Below are 12,760 nucleotides of genomic sequence, written 5' to 3' on the forward strand. Positions count from 1 at the left end.
TTGAGCAATTCAATAGAAAAGAGGGCCTAGAAGCTGGCCCATACGTACATAGACATTTGTCATACGAGAAAAGGACGAAACGACGAAACTTTTAATAAAAATGGAGCTTAACATGCTTGGTTATAAATAAGGGGGAAAATGTGCACTACATCCCAGCAGACACAAAAATCAGTGCAAAAATATCTCCAGCAAGGATCACAGTAGTAGCATAGAGTGTTGAAATAGCTAGGCTGCATATTTTGTGTACAATAAATTATAAGAGATAACAGAAAGACACACACTAGTACTAATGATCAGTCCTGTACAATTCAAGCAGATTGAATAATATTAAAAATACAGAGAACCTAAACAACATTATCAATTAGGTAAATGTAATAATATATGCATATACCACATATTTTCAAACCCTGATATATTTATTACATACTCTACACTGACACTAGAGAAAGTACCTTCTTTACAAGAGAGTGTGGGACGTTTGCCAAAATTAACCAAGCAGACACATGGGACCAGAAAGTAGAGACAACTAATTTTTAAAAGTGGAAATAGTAACTTTCAGTATTCCTTAAATACAATGCAATAAAATATTAAATATTTTTAAACCTTCCATTAGAAGGATTAGATAGATAAATAGAAAATAAATATATTTCTTATTAAACAATATTTTGTCCAAAGGAAAATATAATAAGGAGTTGCAGATACAAGGATGAGAAAACTGTGACTCAGAAGGCTCTTTAGGAGTTAACTAATGAAGTGTTAAGTGGGAAATTTATGGCACTAAATACTTAACCTAGTAAATAACGAAATATAGCAAAAATTCAAAGGAAAAAGGTTAAAACAAATAAAGAGAAGGGTGAAATACTAAATAAAGTATTTTAATAAAATTAAAAGAATAAGACAGTAGAAAAAAGATGCATTCATGAAAAAATTTATTCTGATCTGTTTTGGGCTGTCTGTTACATTCCATTTTCCTTTATTTCATTTTTCCTGTGCCAATAACAATCCTACCATTGCCTTTTTGTTCTTTTTTTATGTGTACATTGATTATTTTGGTTCAATTTATCATATACATAATTTGTAGGATTCGTTTATCAACTGCCTCAAAGAACTCCTGTTATCATTTTGATAGGAATTGCATTTAATGTAGAGAAATTGTCATTGTTCCAATAGCTTTTTAACATCCAATAAAAGCATATATATTTGTATCTGTTTCATACTCAATGTTTTTGATTTTTTTTTGTCATGAATATTTATGTCTGTTAAACATACATTTTAAAAATGAGGATGGGTGCGGTGGCTCATGCCTGTAATCCCAGCACTTTGGGAGGCTGAGGCGGGTGGATCATGAGGTCAGTAGTTCGAGGCCAGCCTGGTCAGCATAGTGAAACCCTACCTCTACTAAAAATACAAAAAATTAGCCAGACATAGTGGTGGGTGCCTGTAATCCCAGCTACTTCGGAGGCTGAGGGAGGAGAATTGCTTGAACCTGGGAGGTGGATGTTGCAGTGAGCCAAGATCGCGCCATTGCACTCTAGCCCGTGAGAAAATTCAGAAATAGCTGCATTAACTCATATAAAAATAAGAAATGACTGGAGAGAACTAGCTAGTAAAAGTCAGGAAAGTTTTAAAAAGAAAGAAACTAAATTTTCAAATTTATAAAAATAAAATTGAAAAAAACTACATGAAATAAACATGTTTTTAAGATATTAAAGTAACTGGGCATAGATTTGTACTTACCAATAGAATGGGTAGATTAAAGACTAAAATACACATGTAAACTGTTATATTTAATAAGACGATATAGAGGATTTTTTTTTTTTTGACAGAGTCTTGCTCTGTCATCCAAGCTGGAGTGCAGTGGCTCACCACAACCTCTGCCTCGTTCAAGCGATTCTCCTGCCTCAGCCTCCCAAGTAGCTGGGACTACAGGCACACGCCACCACGCTCAGCTAATTTTTGTATTTTTAGTAGAGATGGGGTTTCACCATGTTGACGAGACTGGTCTCCATCTCTTGACCTCGTGATCCACCCACCTTGGCCTCCCAAAGTGCTGGGATTACAGGTCTGAGCCACTGTGCCCAGCTGAGGAATTTTTTTAAAAAGAAAGTATGAAAACATTTTATTTAACTAGACACAGACGTGCAATCTATAAAGAGCAAAATGGATCATTAAATTTAAGGACTATTGGTTATCAAAAGTCATAAACACGAAAGCGGAAAGAAAAGCCCTAATGAACTTCATATGTGACTTATAACCGATAAGAAATTAACTTTCAAAAGATGTAAAGAATTACTGCAAATCAACAGAAAAATATTTTTAAAGGGAAAGGAAGCAAATAGCCATTTCAGACAACAGCAAACAATAATGAAACACCAAGTATAAAATAACGTGCAACCCTGCTAAGTCATGGAAACCAAAGTAAAAATGCATTATACACAATTACGATTGATGTATTTATAAAAAATTATGTTACATAAGGTATAGCAGATTTATAATGGTAAATGTTTGGGTATACAAGAGGATATGGAGCATTCTTAAGACTGAAAGTTTTTACCCAGTTTCTCAAACGATTGGCGTTACATAGTGAAACAATAAATAGAAGGTATAAATCAGCAATTTCAGTCTTTGTACATACGTAACAGAAAAAGCATGTAAAAGTGTTTGTGATACTCTGATTTTTGTAGGGTATGTACCTTTATTTAGGTATGTAAATTTTTATCTTCACATTATAGTGCTAAACTGTTTTCCAAAGTAAGAATACAAGCTTACACTCTCACCAGCGAGGTATTTGAGTTCTCATTGGCTCAAGTTTTCACCGACACTTATTATTTTCAGATTTACCAATCTTTCCTAAACTTGTGACTATACAATTTTATTAATGGCTTAACGGTATTAATTCAAACACTAATTAGGTTGAGCAACTATGTGGGAAAGAAATATTATCAACATTATTTGTTTATTATAACAGAAATGTCTTTCTAAATACACATATATGGCAGCAGGAAGAACATAAGGAATCTCTTATAACACAATTATAAATTGAGGTTATTTATTGATTTAGCATGCAGTGTATCTTTTTATTATTTTAAATTGTGAAAAACATCATATATTCATGGGTTTATGTAAATATTTGTGTTTGTGTAAAATATATAAAAGTACATTTAAAAAATGTATAAATCAGACACCATATACAATGCACCCCGACAATGTTAGAAATAAATCTTAAGCACCAGGAGACATGTAAAAAAATTTCAGAGTACATAAACACAAAAAACTAAAGTAATATTTACTGACAGTAACTGGACAAATAAGTTGTCATATATGCACTTAATAGAATAGCATATATTAGTGAAAATAGTTGAAACATAAAGACAAGCAGCAACATGTATCATCTTATCATCATAATACTAAGTGAAAAAGTCAAATCACAGAAAAGCATATATAGTGTGATGTGATCTTTACTTACCTCAAAAGCAAGGGGAACCAAGCAATATTCTGTTCACATACACATAAGTATAAGGTACCTGCAGTAAATAGTGATGGTATATAGAGTTACTGGCAATAGTAAAATCACAGCATCTTTGATCTCATGTAGTAGTTCTGTAAGATTAGTTTAATGTAGAATAAAATGTCCAAGCTTGCTTTTGAGATTTTTCTGTATAACATTCCGGTACCACCCAAAAGTGCATGCCTGCTGCATTACAACACAAATTCATGTTTACTTTGAAGGAAAGCAATGATGAAAATTCTTCCAGGGGGCAGACCATAGAGTTATACATTTGTTGTCCACGTTGAGAAAATGGCCAGAATGTTTAATCTACATTGACTCATGAACGCTTGCTGATGGGTTGGTTGGGTGATCACAGGCTGAAGTGGAATAAGCTTGCAAGACTGATGTCAAAGAAACCCAGAAAAGATGAATCTCTCAAAATGTGCATAGATGATGAAAATATTGTGTTTCAAGTTAATATCCACTAAAAGACAGCCACTGCCAAATCCACTGTAAATCATGGGTCGAAAAAAATGACATACCTTGTGGATTTTTGCGTCTCTTTCCCTAACCAGTCCAGTGTCTTTTTAATGGGCTTATGAATAATAGCAGGACAGAATTTATACATGGGCTTAAGAAAATAGACTTCCCCTTATTAAAGCTTTACTCTTACCAAGAACTTTACAACCATCATGATATTCTATATAGCATTACTTCTGAGCCGTTGATTCATTTCACAGTAAAGGAATTACAGCAATGTATTCATGCCCAATGAATAAACTGGTCTTACTTATCTCATATGGCACCACCCAAAGTGGTGAAAAGTACTTACTGAACACTCATGTACAATGACAGTACAAGACAACCCTCTGAACTGATGGAATTCTGTCTTACGAATGCATTGTATGCTTTGATCAAAGACGATTATATGGTATGGTCTTGCAACACATTTATTCTTGTGAACAGAGTAAATTAGTCCTGGAGTAAAGGGGTGAAGTGTTGGTGTCTTTTCCCCCTCTGATGTACCTCATAATCCCCAGGCAGAATGTTTATTTTCTGTCTCAGCATCTTTGAGCTCTGATGTCTTAGAAGTCTTAGTTTCAAAGGCGATAATGTTTCCACCAGTGTGCAAACACCGGTTTCAGTAAATTGATGGTGAGATTGCTGCCTGGGAATTATGGGTTCAGAAAATCACTGAAGCAACAGGCAAAGAAAGGGGGCTACTCTCCAAGCTAGAATAATAGATGCTAATTACCTAAGGAAAGATGGTTTGCTGCTGTGCAGTGAGGACAGAGATGATTCCATCTGGACTGCAGATTTTTCTCTTGAGTATTCCTTATTACTTCCATGTTCAATATAAAGACTAATAGAAAATTACAATAACCAAAAACAAAGAAGGAAAGAACCCAAACAATCTGGGATTCTGGATGAAAGCAAAGAAAATAGGGAACGGGTACTGGAAACAAGTTATAGATATCACAATGACCTTGTGACCAATTACAAAAGCGATAGTAGTAGTTTTGCATATTTCATTTCAATCAGCATATATAGAAGCTTGTATGTATTAACTATTTTTTCCTTCTTTCTACTTCTTTCCCTTGCAATCTTATGTAAATTGTTTGACGCTACCTTTATAATAAAACGTTTAGGAAATGAAATATTAAATGAGATTTTCAATAAATTTTAATAAAATTTTGTATAACTAACAGTGGGTACAATAATATTGGCACATGTGTATCTTTATTAGGGGAGAGAGGGAGTACCTTAAAAGTATGAAGACGTTTCCTTTCTTTAGGTGGACACATACAGTTGTTTTATCGCTGTGTAAATGTTCAAATGTCGTCCAGAAGGGTGCAAGTGCGGGTAGAAGGCTGCCCAGGCTAAAACAGAAATGACTTTCCTTCCTTCTTCCAATGTGTGGTTTCTGGGACAGGATCCGCTTGATAGGATATGTGTGTGTGTGTGCGCGTGCGTGTGTGTATGTGCGTGTGTGTGTGTGCATATGTGTGCGTGTGTGTGTGTGTGTCCTGTGGCTTTGGTCCAGCTTGTCTCACAAATTTCTCCCTATCACAATAGCAACTTTCAGGGTTCATCTTAGCCCTTTCCCTCCACTATTAAGCAGCCAACTGCTCGTGAAATCCATCTGCAGCCTACACCCTATGACATTTAATTGAAGTCTGTATTCTCTGGCAAGATTTTTCTTTCTTACTTTCTTTTATACATAGGTCTTTACTTTTTTATTTTTATTTTTATGTATTTTATTTTATTTAATTTTATTTTTTGAGATGGAGTCTCGCTTTGTTCCCCAGGCTGGAGTGCAGTGGCGCGATCTCTGCTCACTGCAACCTCAGGCTCCCGAGTAGCCCGGACTACAGGCGCCCACCACCACGCCCGGCTAATTTTTTGTATTTTTAGTAGAGACGGGGTTTCACTGCGTTAGCCAGGATAGTCTCGATCTCCTGACCTCATGATCCACCCGCCTTGGCCTCCCAAAGTGCTGGGATTACAGGCGTGAGCCACCGCACCCGGCCCGTCTTTATTTTTTTAATTGACAAAAATTGTATACATTTGTGGTGTACAATGTGAGGTTTTGGTGTATGTATACCTTGCAGAATGATAACCTCAATCTAATATATCCAACTTGCTATCAACTACTTATCATTATTTTGTGATGAGAACATTTCAAATCAATCCTCTTAGTAATTTTCAAGTATACATTATTATTCACGTATATATTCAAGTATATATTATTATAGTAATTGTGGTACACAATCGATCTCCAGAACTTATATATTCTGTCTAACTAAAACTTCGGATGTTTTGGTCCCACACCTCCTTATTCCTCTCCTTCCCTTTAACAAAGAAAACTGCCATTCTACTCTGTTTCTATGAACTCAGCTTTTTTTTGATTCCACATATAAGTGAGATCACCTGGTACTTGTCTTTCTGTGCTTGGCTTGTTTCACTTAACATAATGACCTCCAGGTTCATTCGCGTTGTTGCAAATGACAGGATTTTTATCTTTAAGGCATAATCGTATTCCGTTATGTACGTATACTATATTTTCTCTATTCATTTGTACATTGATGGACACAAGTTAATTCCATTTTGGCTATCGTGAATGCTGCAATGACCATGGGAGTGCAGATATCTCTTCAGTATATTGATTTCATTTCCTTTGGATATATACGCAGAAGTAGAATTGCTGGATTATATGTTAATGCTATTTTTAAATTTCTGAGGAATGCCCATACTGGTTTCCATAATGGCTGTACTAATTTACATTCCCACTGATTGTGTACAGGATCCCCTTTTCTCTATATCTTTGTCAACACTTGTTATTGTCTCCTTGATGGCAGCCATTCTAGCAGTTATGATGTGATACCTCCTTGTGGTTTTAATTTGCACTTCCCTGATGATAATGATATTGTGCATTTTTTAGATGTCCTTTGGTCATTCACTTGTCTTCTTTTGAGATATGTCCAGCAAGTTTTTCGCCAGAAGGTTACATGTTTCTGTAACACCCATGCCATCTTCTCAGAGCTCTGAGTATCGGTTTTAGGGGCAAGGCCTTCTCTACGTTTCTAAGTTCCTTCTTTGTTTATGCTCCTGCAGTCTAGGGATAGTAGCTAATCCTCCATTTACTAGTTTGCACCGTACGGATTTCTCCTTTACCCCAATTTGGCATTATTCACCTTTCACTATTTAGTGAAATAGTATTTCAGTTCTATTTACTGGTTTAATGTTTATCTCCTATCTGCTGTCTTAGGCCCTTAATACAATCTTGAGTAGTTTAAGTGAAATAATACAGGGTTTTTCTCTTCCACCACATTGGGCCAACTACAGACCTTGGCTAGGGATAGTTGTTCCACAACTTTTTGTGAATTAAAGACAGATTTACACTTGAAGTTCATGGACAAATTGCTCCTGTTACAGGAGATAGCTAGACAACCATGAGCAGGACAGAAGAGGGCTCCCCCTACTCCTTACCCAGGAATGTCAGGTGACTATCAGGTGATGGTGACATGGTTGTTAACTGTCTCTCTAAAATAATAATTGGTGGCACACAGCACCAGGGCAAGTCAGTCTCCCAATAAAGAGAAAAAACCTGAAACTAGTGATCAGCAGCTTCCTAATAAGATCTCAGGAGTTGAACAAGTGGGCTTAAGTGTGTCATTCGAGGTAAAATGGCAGAGAATTCAACTGGTATATGACTTTCTAGGTATATTTGACTGGTAAAGGAAGAATACCTCAAGGGAGCATGCATGCAACTCCAGTAAACAGTCTGTGTACTCCCGTCCCAGGCGCTAGCAGGCCACTGTGCATGCTGAGAGTCCACCCCAAAGGAAGAATCAGGGTAAAAGGAATGCAAGACCCCGGAAGCATGCCGACATATAAAAAACTAAGTCAAAGGTCAAACAGGGCACTTGTCTTTCAAGTTGCCTGCTTGGTCCTGTTCCAAGTGTGCTCCCCTTCCTTCTGTTCTGTTCTGCTCTAAAGCTTTTTAATAAACTTTCATTCCTGCTCTAAAACTTGCCTTAGTCTCTCCTCTTGTTTTATGCCTCCTCCTTGGTCAAATTCTTTCCTCTAAGGCAGCAAGAATTGAGATTGCTTGCAGACCCATACGCATTTGCTGCTGGTAACCTTTCCAAACGTATTGTCTCTAGTGAATAGATTTTGGAGGGGATGGTCACATGGCCACCCCAGAAGGTGAGAATGGTAAAAATAAATTATTTTGCTTTCTTTTTTTTTTTTTTAATTTTAAAATGTGACATTACTCCATCAATCGCAACAATATTTTGAATGCTTTTCGTTGCCTAGAAAACACATTTTTCTTAATATATCTAAAATAACCTAGTGGAAAAGTACAAAATAGAGAGGGAGAAAGTAAGAGAGAAAGAAAAAGAAAGAGAGAGACAAGGGGAAAAATAAATTTAAAAGTGTATGTGGGAGGAAGGCAGAGAGAGAGAGGCAATGAGAAATACCAGGTAATAATGAAAACAAGGTCACGGGGCTTATTGAATGAACAGTGCACATTCTTGCAAAGCCTCAAGGTTCTCAGTATGCAAAATACTATAACTTGACTATTTGCAAAGAATTTACAAGGATACTTGATGAAAGTATCTTTAAGTGCTCAGTACTCAGTTTACGAATAGGTGCTAATGACGAGCACTGACAGTTATATTTTACAGCACAACTAACTTCCTTGAATCACGACTGTCCTTAAATAGAAAAGGAAGTTGAAATATTATAGGTACTTCAATTCTGCCTAAAAGCTGTTATAAACCAGTACTTTAAGATTAAACAGGTTAACATTTTACAACATCTGTAGAAATTTTTTTTAAAAAGTTATAATCTCTGCTAACATCCAAGCAGTTAAGGTCTCCAAAATTATAAAATGTAAAGAAGCTAGATTAAGCATTGTATATTATTGTAACTAAAGTTCTCTACCCTGTATAATGTTTCTCAGCTATATTCTATTATTTGTTAAAGACGTCTCTGTGCCATTATTTGTAAACACAAATTTAACACACACGTATTGTCGAAGAATAAAAATAAAATAAGGAAATTATTTTTTCTCTTTATCAAATGGATGTTTGCTTAACAAAAATCAAAAAAATGTTTTCAAAGCCTTTATCTTGGGCTGGAAAGCTTTCTGTGGCATTTTTATTTGGCTTCTGAAAAGCAGTATTCAGTTATTCAGTTACAATAACGAAGCTTTAGATACAGGCTGAACATTCAATTCTCTAACTTAGGATAACTAAATAGTAATACTAAAATTAATCCTAAATGATGCAAAAACTGCTCTCAGAAGGTCATACATTTTGTGAGATTTTTTATTTTTCCAAAGAACCTTTGAAAAATCGATTTCCTCTGTTTTGGCAATAAATAGTGCCCCAGAGTACTAAAAGAGTAATTTGATTCAATCTGATGGTGATGTTTGCTGGTAGTAGTTTATTAATAAAGTATTATTTACAAGAACTACATTCCTGAGTGTGGTTCAATTCATTTATGGGAAGTCTCCACCTAAAACGAAGACGATAAGGCAAAATTAATATAAGTAAAGAGTTTGGGCCTAACTTGAGGATTGCAACTTGGGAGCATAAATTAATTTGACCTGAATATATACTCCATCAGCAACAGTTACAATTGGTTTTTAAAGAAAAAGAAGAGGCAGTTTCTAAGTTGTTTACTGAGAATTTACATCAAAATAATATAAGATATTGATTGTGCCTATATGATATTTCGTATTACAAATTCTAGGAACATGAAGATAATCGGTGAAGTAGCTAGTCAGGAATAAATTGCCTTTCAACAATTGCCTCTGGGCATTAGTTTTGAGGGTGTGTGACTGAAGTCCTATACTCTTGGCTCTCTGGGCCTGATACATTTCACATACCTCACATAGGTGAAGCTGCTCTGAACTATTTCTCTTTTGTCAGAAGGCAAGTGTTACTATAGTCGGTAGCATCAAAACCTGGAACCAAACAAGTAAGGAGATTTTTAACCACATTTTCTAATTGTATAATTCCCATAATGTGTATAATGACTCATAGGGCATATACAAAAAAAGTAGGATATTCCCCTTGGGAAATTATTTCACTTATCCTGCTGTCGATTCTTTTTTAAGTGATTAAAGAAGTCTCCAGAGAGACACATGGTCAACCATTGGGGTCCATGACTGAATATTTGGAAATATTGGATAAGAATTCTAAAGATACCCACAAAAAATGGTGTGAGGAAGACTGGTGTATGCTTACTGATGTAGGGAGAACTTCTTCACACTCTGAAGGTTCACTGGAAATCAATTGACAAAAGGCTCATTAATAGGAGAAAAGGTATACAAATTTATTAATGTGCAAGGGGTGGGGCAGAAAATCACAATGATTACCCTAACCCCACAACAGGACCCAAAGCTTACATACCCTTTTTCATAAGAGAGGGAGGAGATGGAAATGCAGATACTTCTTTTGAGAGGCAGTGAATGATTATTAGGAAGAATGAATGTACCAGGTAGACAGAAATTAACTTGGAAATTATTCTCCTTGAAAGTTGAATGAGTCCCCAGAGGTAGGCATTATCTGTGACAAAGTCCATCCAGGTGTGGTTGCATTCGTCAATCTTCTTTTTGCTGTAGACAATAAGAATTCAGGGAGTGTTTAGTGGGCAATTGGGAATCTTTTGATAAGAAGTTTTCTGGGTCATATAAGGCAATTTCAGAGGAAGTTTATTCCTGCTTTTATTGGGGATGGAGTACAAGACAAAGGTAGAGAGGACTTGATTCTGAAGCTTATTTCTGAAGCCTTTCAATTTTCAAATGTACTTAGCATAACAAAGCACCATACTTTGGGAAATCATTTTCTGCACTTCAACCTAGACCACATAAAAATTAATATCCTAGGGGAGTATAGGCAATGATTCATGTGTAAGTATTATCATTAATTATTGGGGGGTAGGTTTGTTTTTTGGGTTTCATTGTTGTTGCTTTTTTTTTTTTTTTTTGATGGAATCTCACTGTGTTGCCAGGCTGGAGTGCAGTGGCACGATCTTGGCTCACTGCAACCTCCACCTCCTAAGTTCAAGCCATTCTCTTGCCTCAGCCTCCTGAGTAGCTGGCACTAGAGGCACTTGCCACAACGCCTGGCTAATTTTTGTATTTTTATTAGAGATGGGGTTTCACCATGTTAGCCAAGATAGTCTCTATCTCTTGACCCTGTGATCCACCTGCCTTGGCCTCCCAAAGTGCTGGGATTACAGGCATGAGCCACTGCACCCAGCCTGGGGTAGGTATTATTAATAGTTATTGAGGTTAACTTCAAGAGACCAGAGTCTTTTTGAAGAATTGAGAAGAAATTGTAAAACTGATTGAAAGTGGTAGAGGGTAAAATGATGGTTACCAGGAATAAAGGTGCTTCTATTTTTTCCAATATCTAATCTTGGGCAAGTGAAGTCATGAATTTGAAGATTTCAAGAGCAGCATTATGTCAGGCACTAAATTCCAGCTAGCACCCACAAAAGGCTATGGTCGATAATCAGTTGTTAGACCTGGCACCTTTGTTGGGTGGGCGTGGGAGTGATGTATCTGGGAGACTGAGTGTGATAGCAATCATTGGAGAATAATTCTCTTTTATTTGGATAGTGCGAAGTATAGGAGAAGGAGGACAGAGAAGAGAAAAAGATTTTTTAGGATGTTGGATAATAAGGAAAGGATGTTTAAAGGTCAATATAAAAGAAGGAATACAGCAAAGAGTAGACAAAGAAGGAAGACGGCAGTGTGAACTACAAACCCAAAGTGAAATCCTTGTAGTTTTCCAGAGATATTGATTAGGAGAACCAAATTAGATCCCTTCCACTCGTATTCAAGATTGTTTCTTCTTCCGTGTCTTTCCAGAAGACTATGTTTCCAACCAGAAGATCATGCAAAAACGGTAGTGGGATGCATGATAAAAGAAAGAATTCACATGTTTGTGTTAAGTATGAAGGTGTTTAACAAAACCTTGACAGTATTTAAAGATATCTAATAGGATTAAAGCCTCCCTAGATCCAAGAGGAGTAAGTGATCTTCACTGTCCTGCTAGCAGTTATTTCTTAAGAGAGAATCAATGCACAAAAGAGGGGCAGAATCACAGGATCATCAGAGATAAAAGCAAGACTTTGGGCCGAGATAGGTTGAATTCTTTAGAGAATTTAGCTAGTTTGATTTGAACACTGTCATTTGCTCATTCTTTTTTTCTACAGAATTTATGTGAGTAAGGTACAGTATGGTTTTTGTGAAAATGGAAATACTCATTGAATATCCTGAATAACTTTACTAGTGGAATGCCTCTATTGCACAGGAAGAGAAAATAAATTAGTTAAGTGGTGAATCCTAGTTTTGGTGATGGCCGTAGCCTGTTTTCAGGGAAAAGCTTATATCCATCTTGAAAATATAGAGAGTATGGTTAGAACATATTTGTGCTCATGAGATTTTGGGAGTTGAATAACATTTATTTCCTAGTGAAAAAAGAAATCTGGTTTGAGATACAATATACTATGAATATAGCTAGCATATAGTTGGAATGTACCAAGAATATATTAAGACTATGAAGTAAATCTATATATTAAGTCTGTCATAGGTCCTAAACATCTATATTTTAATAAAACTCTATAGGTAAGTGATGTGAGTGCTCAAATGAAAACTATTGGCCTACAATATGCTAAATGCAATTTAAAAAAGCAAAGTTGCAATTAAGGTTGCATTTTTTAAAAAAATAGCTAAAAGTTGTATAA

The 12,760-nt window shown here is 35.9% G+C and overlaps 1 long non-coding RNA gene across 1 annotated transcript; it reads right to left on the minus strand.

The window, feature by feature from the left end:
* Positions 1-9,398: 9,398 nt before the first annotated feature.
* Positions 9,399-10,982, minus strand: LOC108585898. Its single transcript, XR_002521893.2, has 3 exons — positions 10,417-10,982; positions 10,252-10,288; positions 9,399-9,968 (listed from the first exon to the last, which is right to left on the minus strand). It is a non-coding gene; the product is annotated as an uncharacterized LOC108585898 (long non-coding RNA).
* Between the last annotated feature and the right edge of the window lie 1,778 nt (positions 10,983-12,760).

The sequence above is a fragment of the Papio anubis genome, chromosome 3, assembly GCF_008728515.1.
Source record: "Papio anubis isolate 15944 chromosome 3, Panubis1.0, whole genome shotgun sequence".
Taxonomy (NCBI): Eukaryota; Metazoa; Chordata; class Mammalia; order Primates; family Cercopithecidae; genus Papio; species Papio anubis.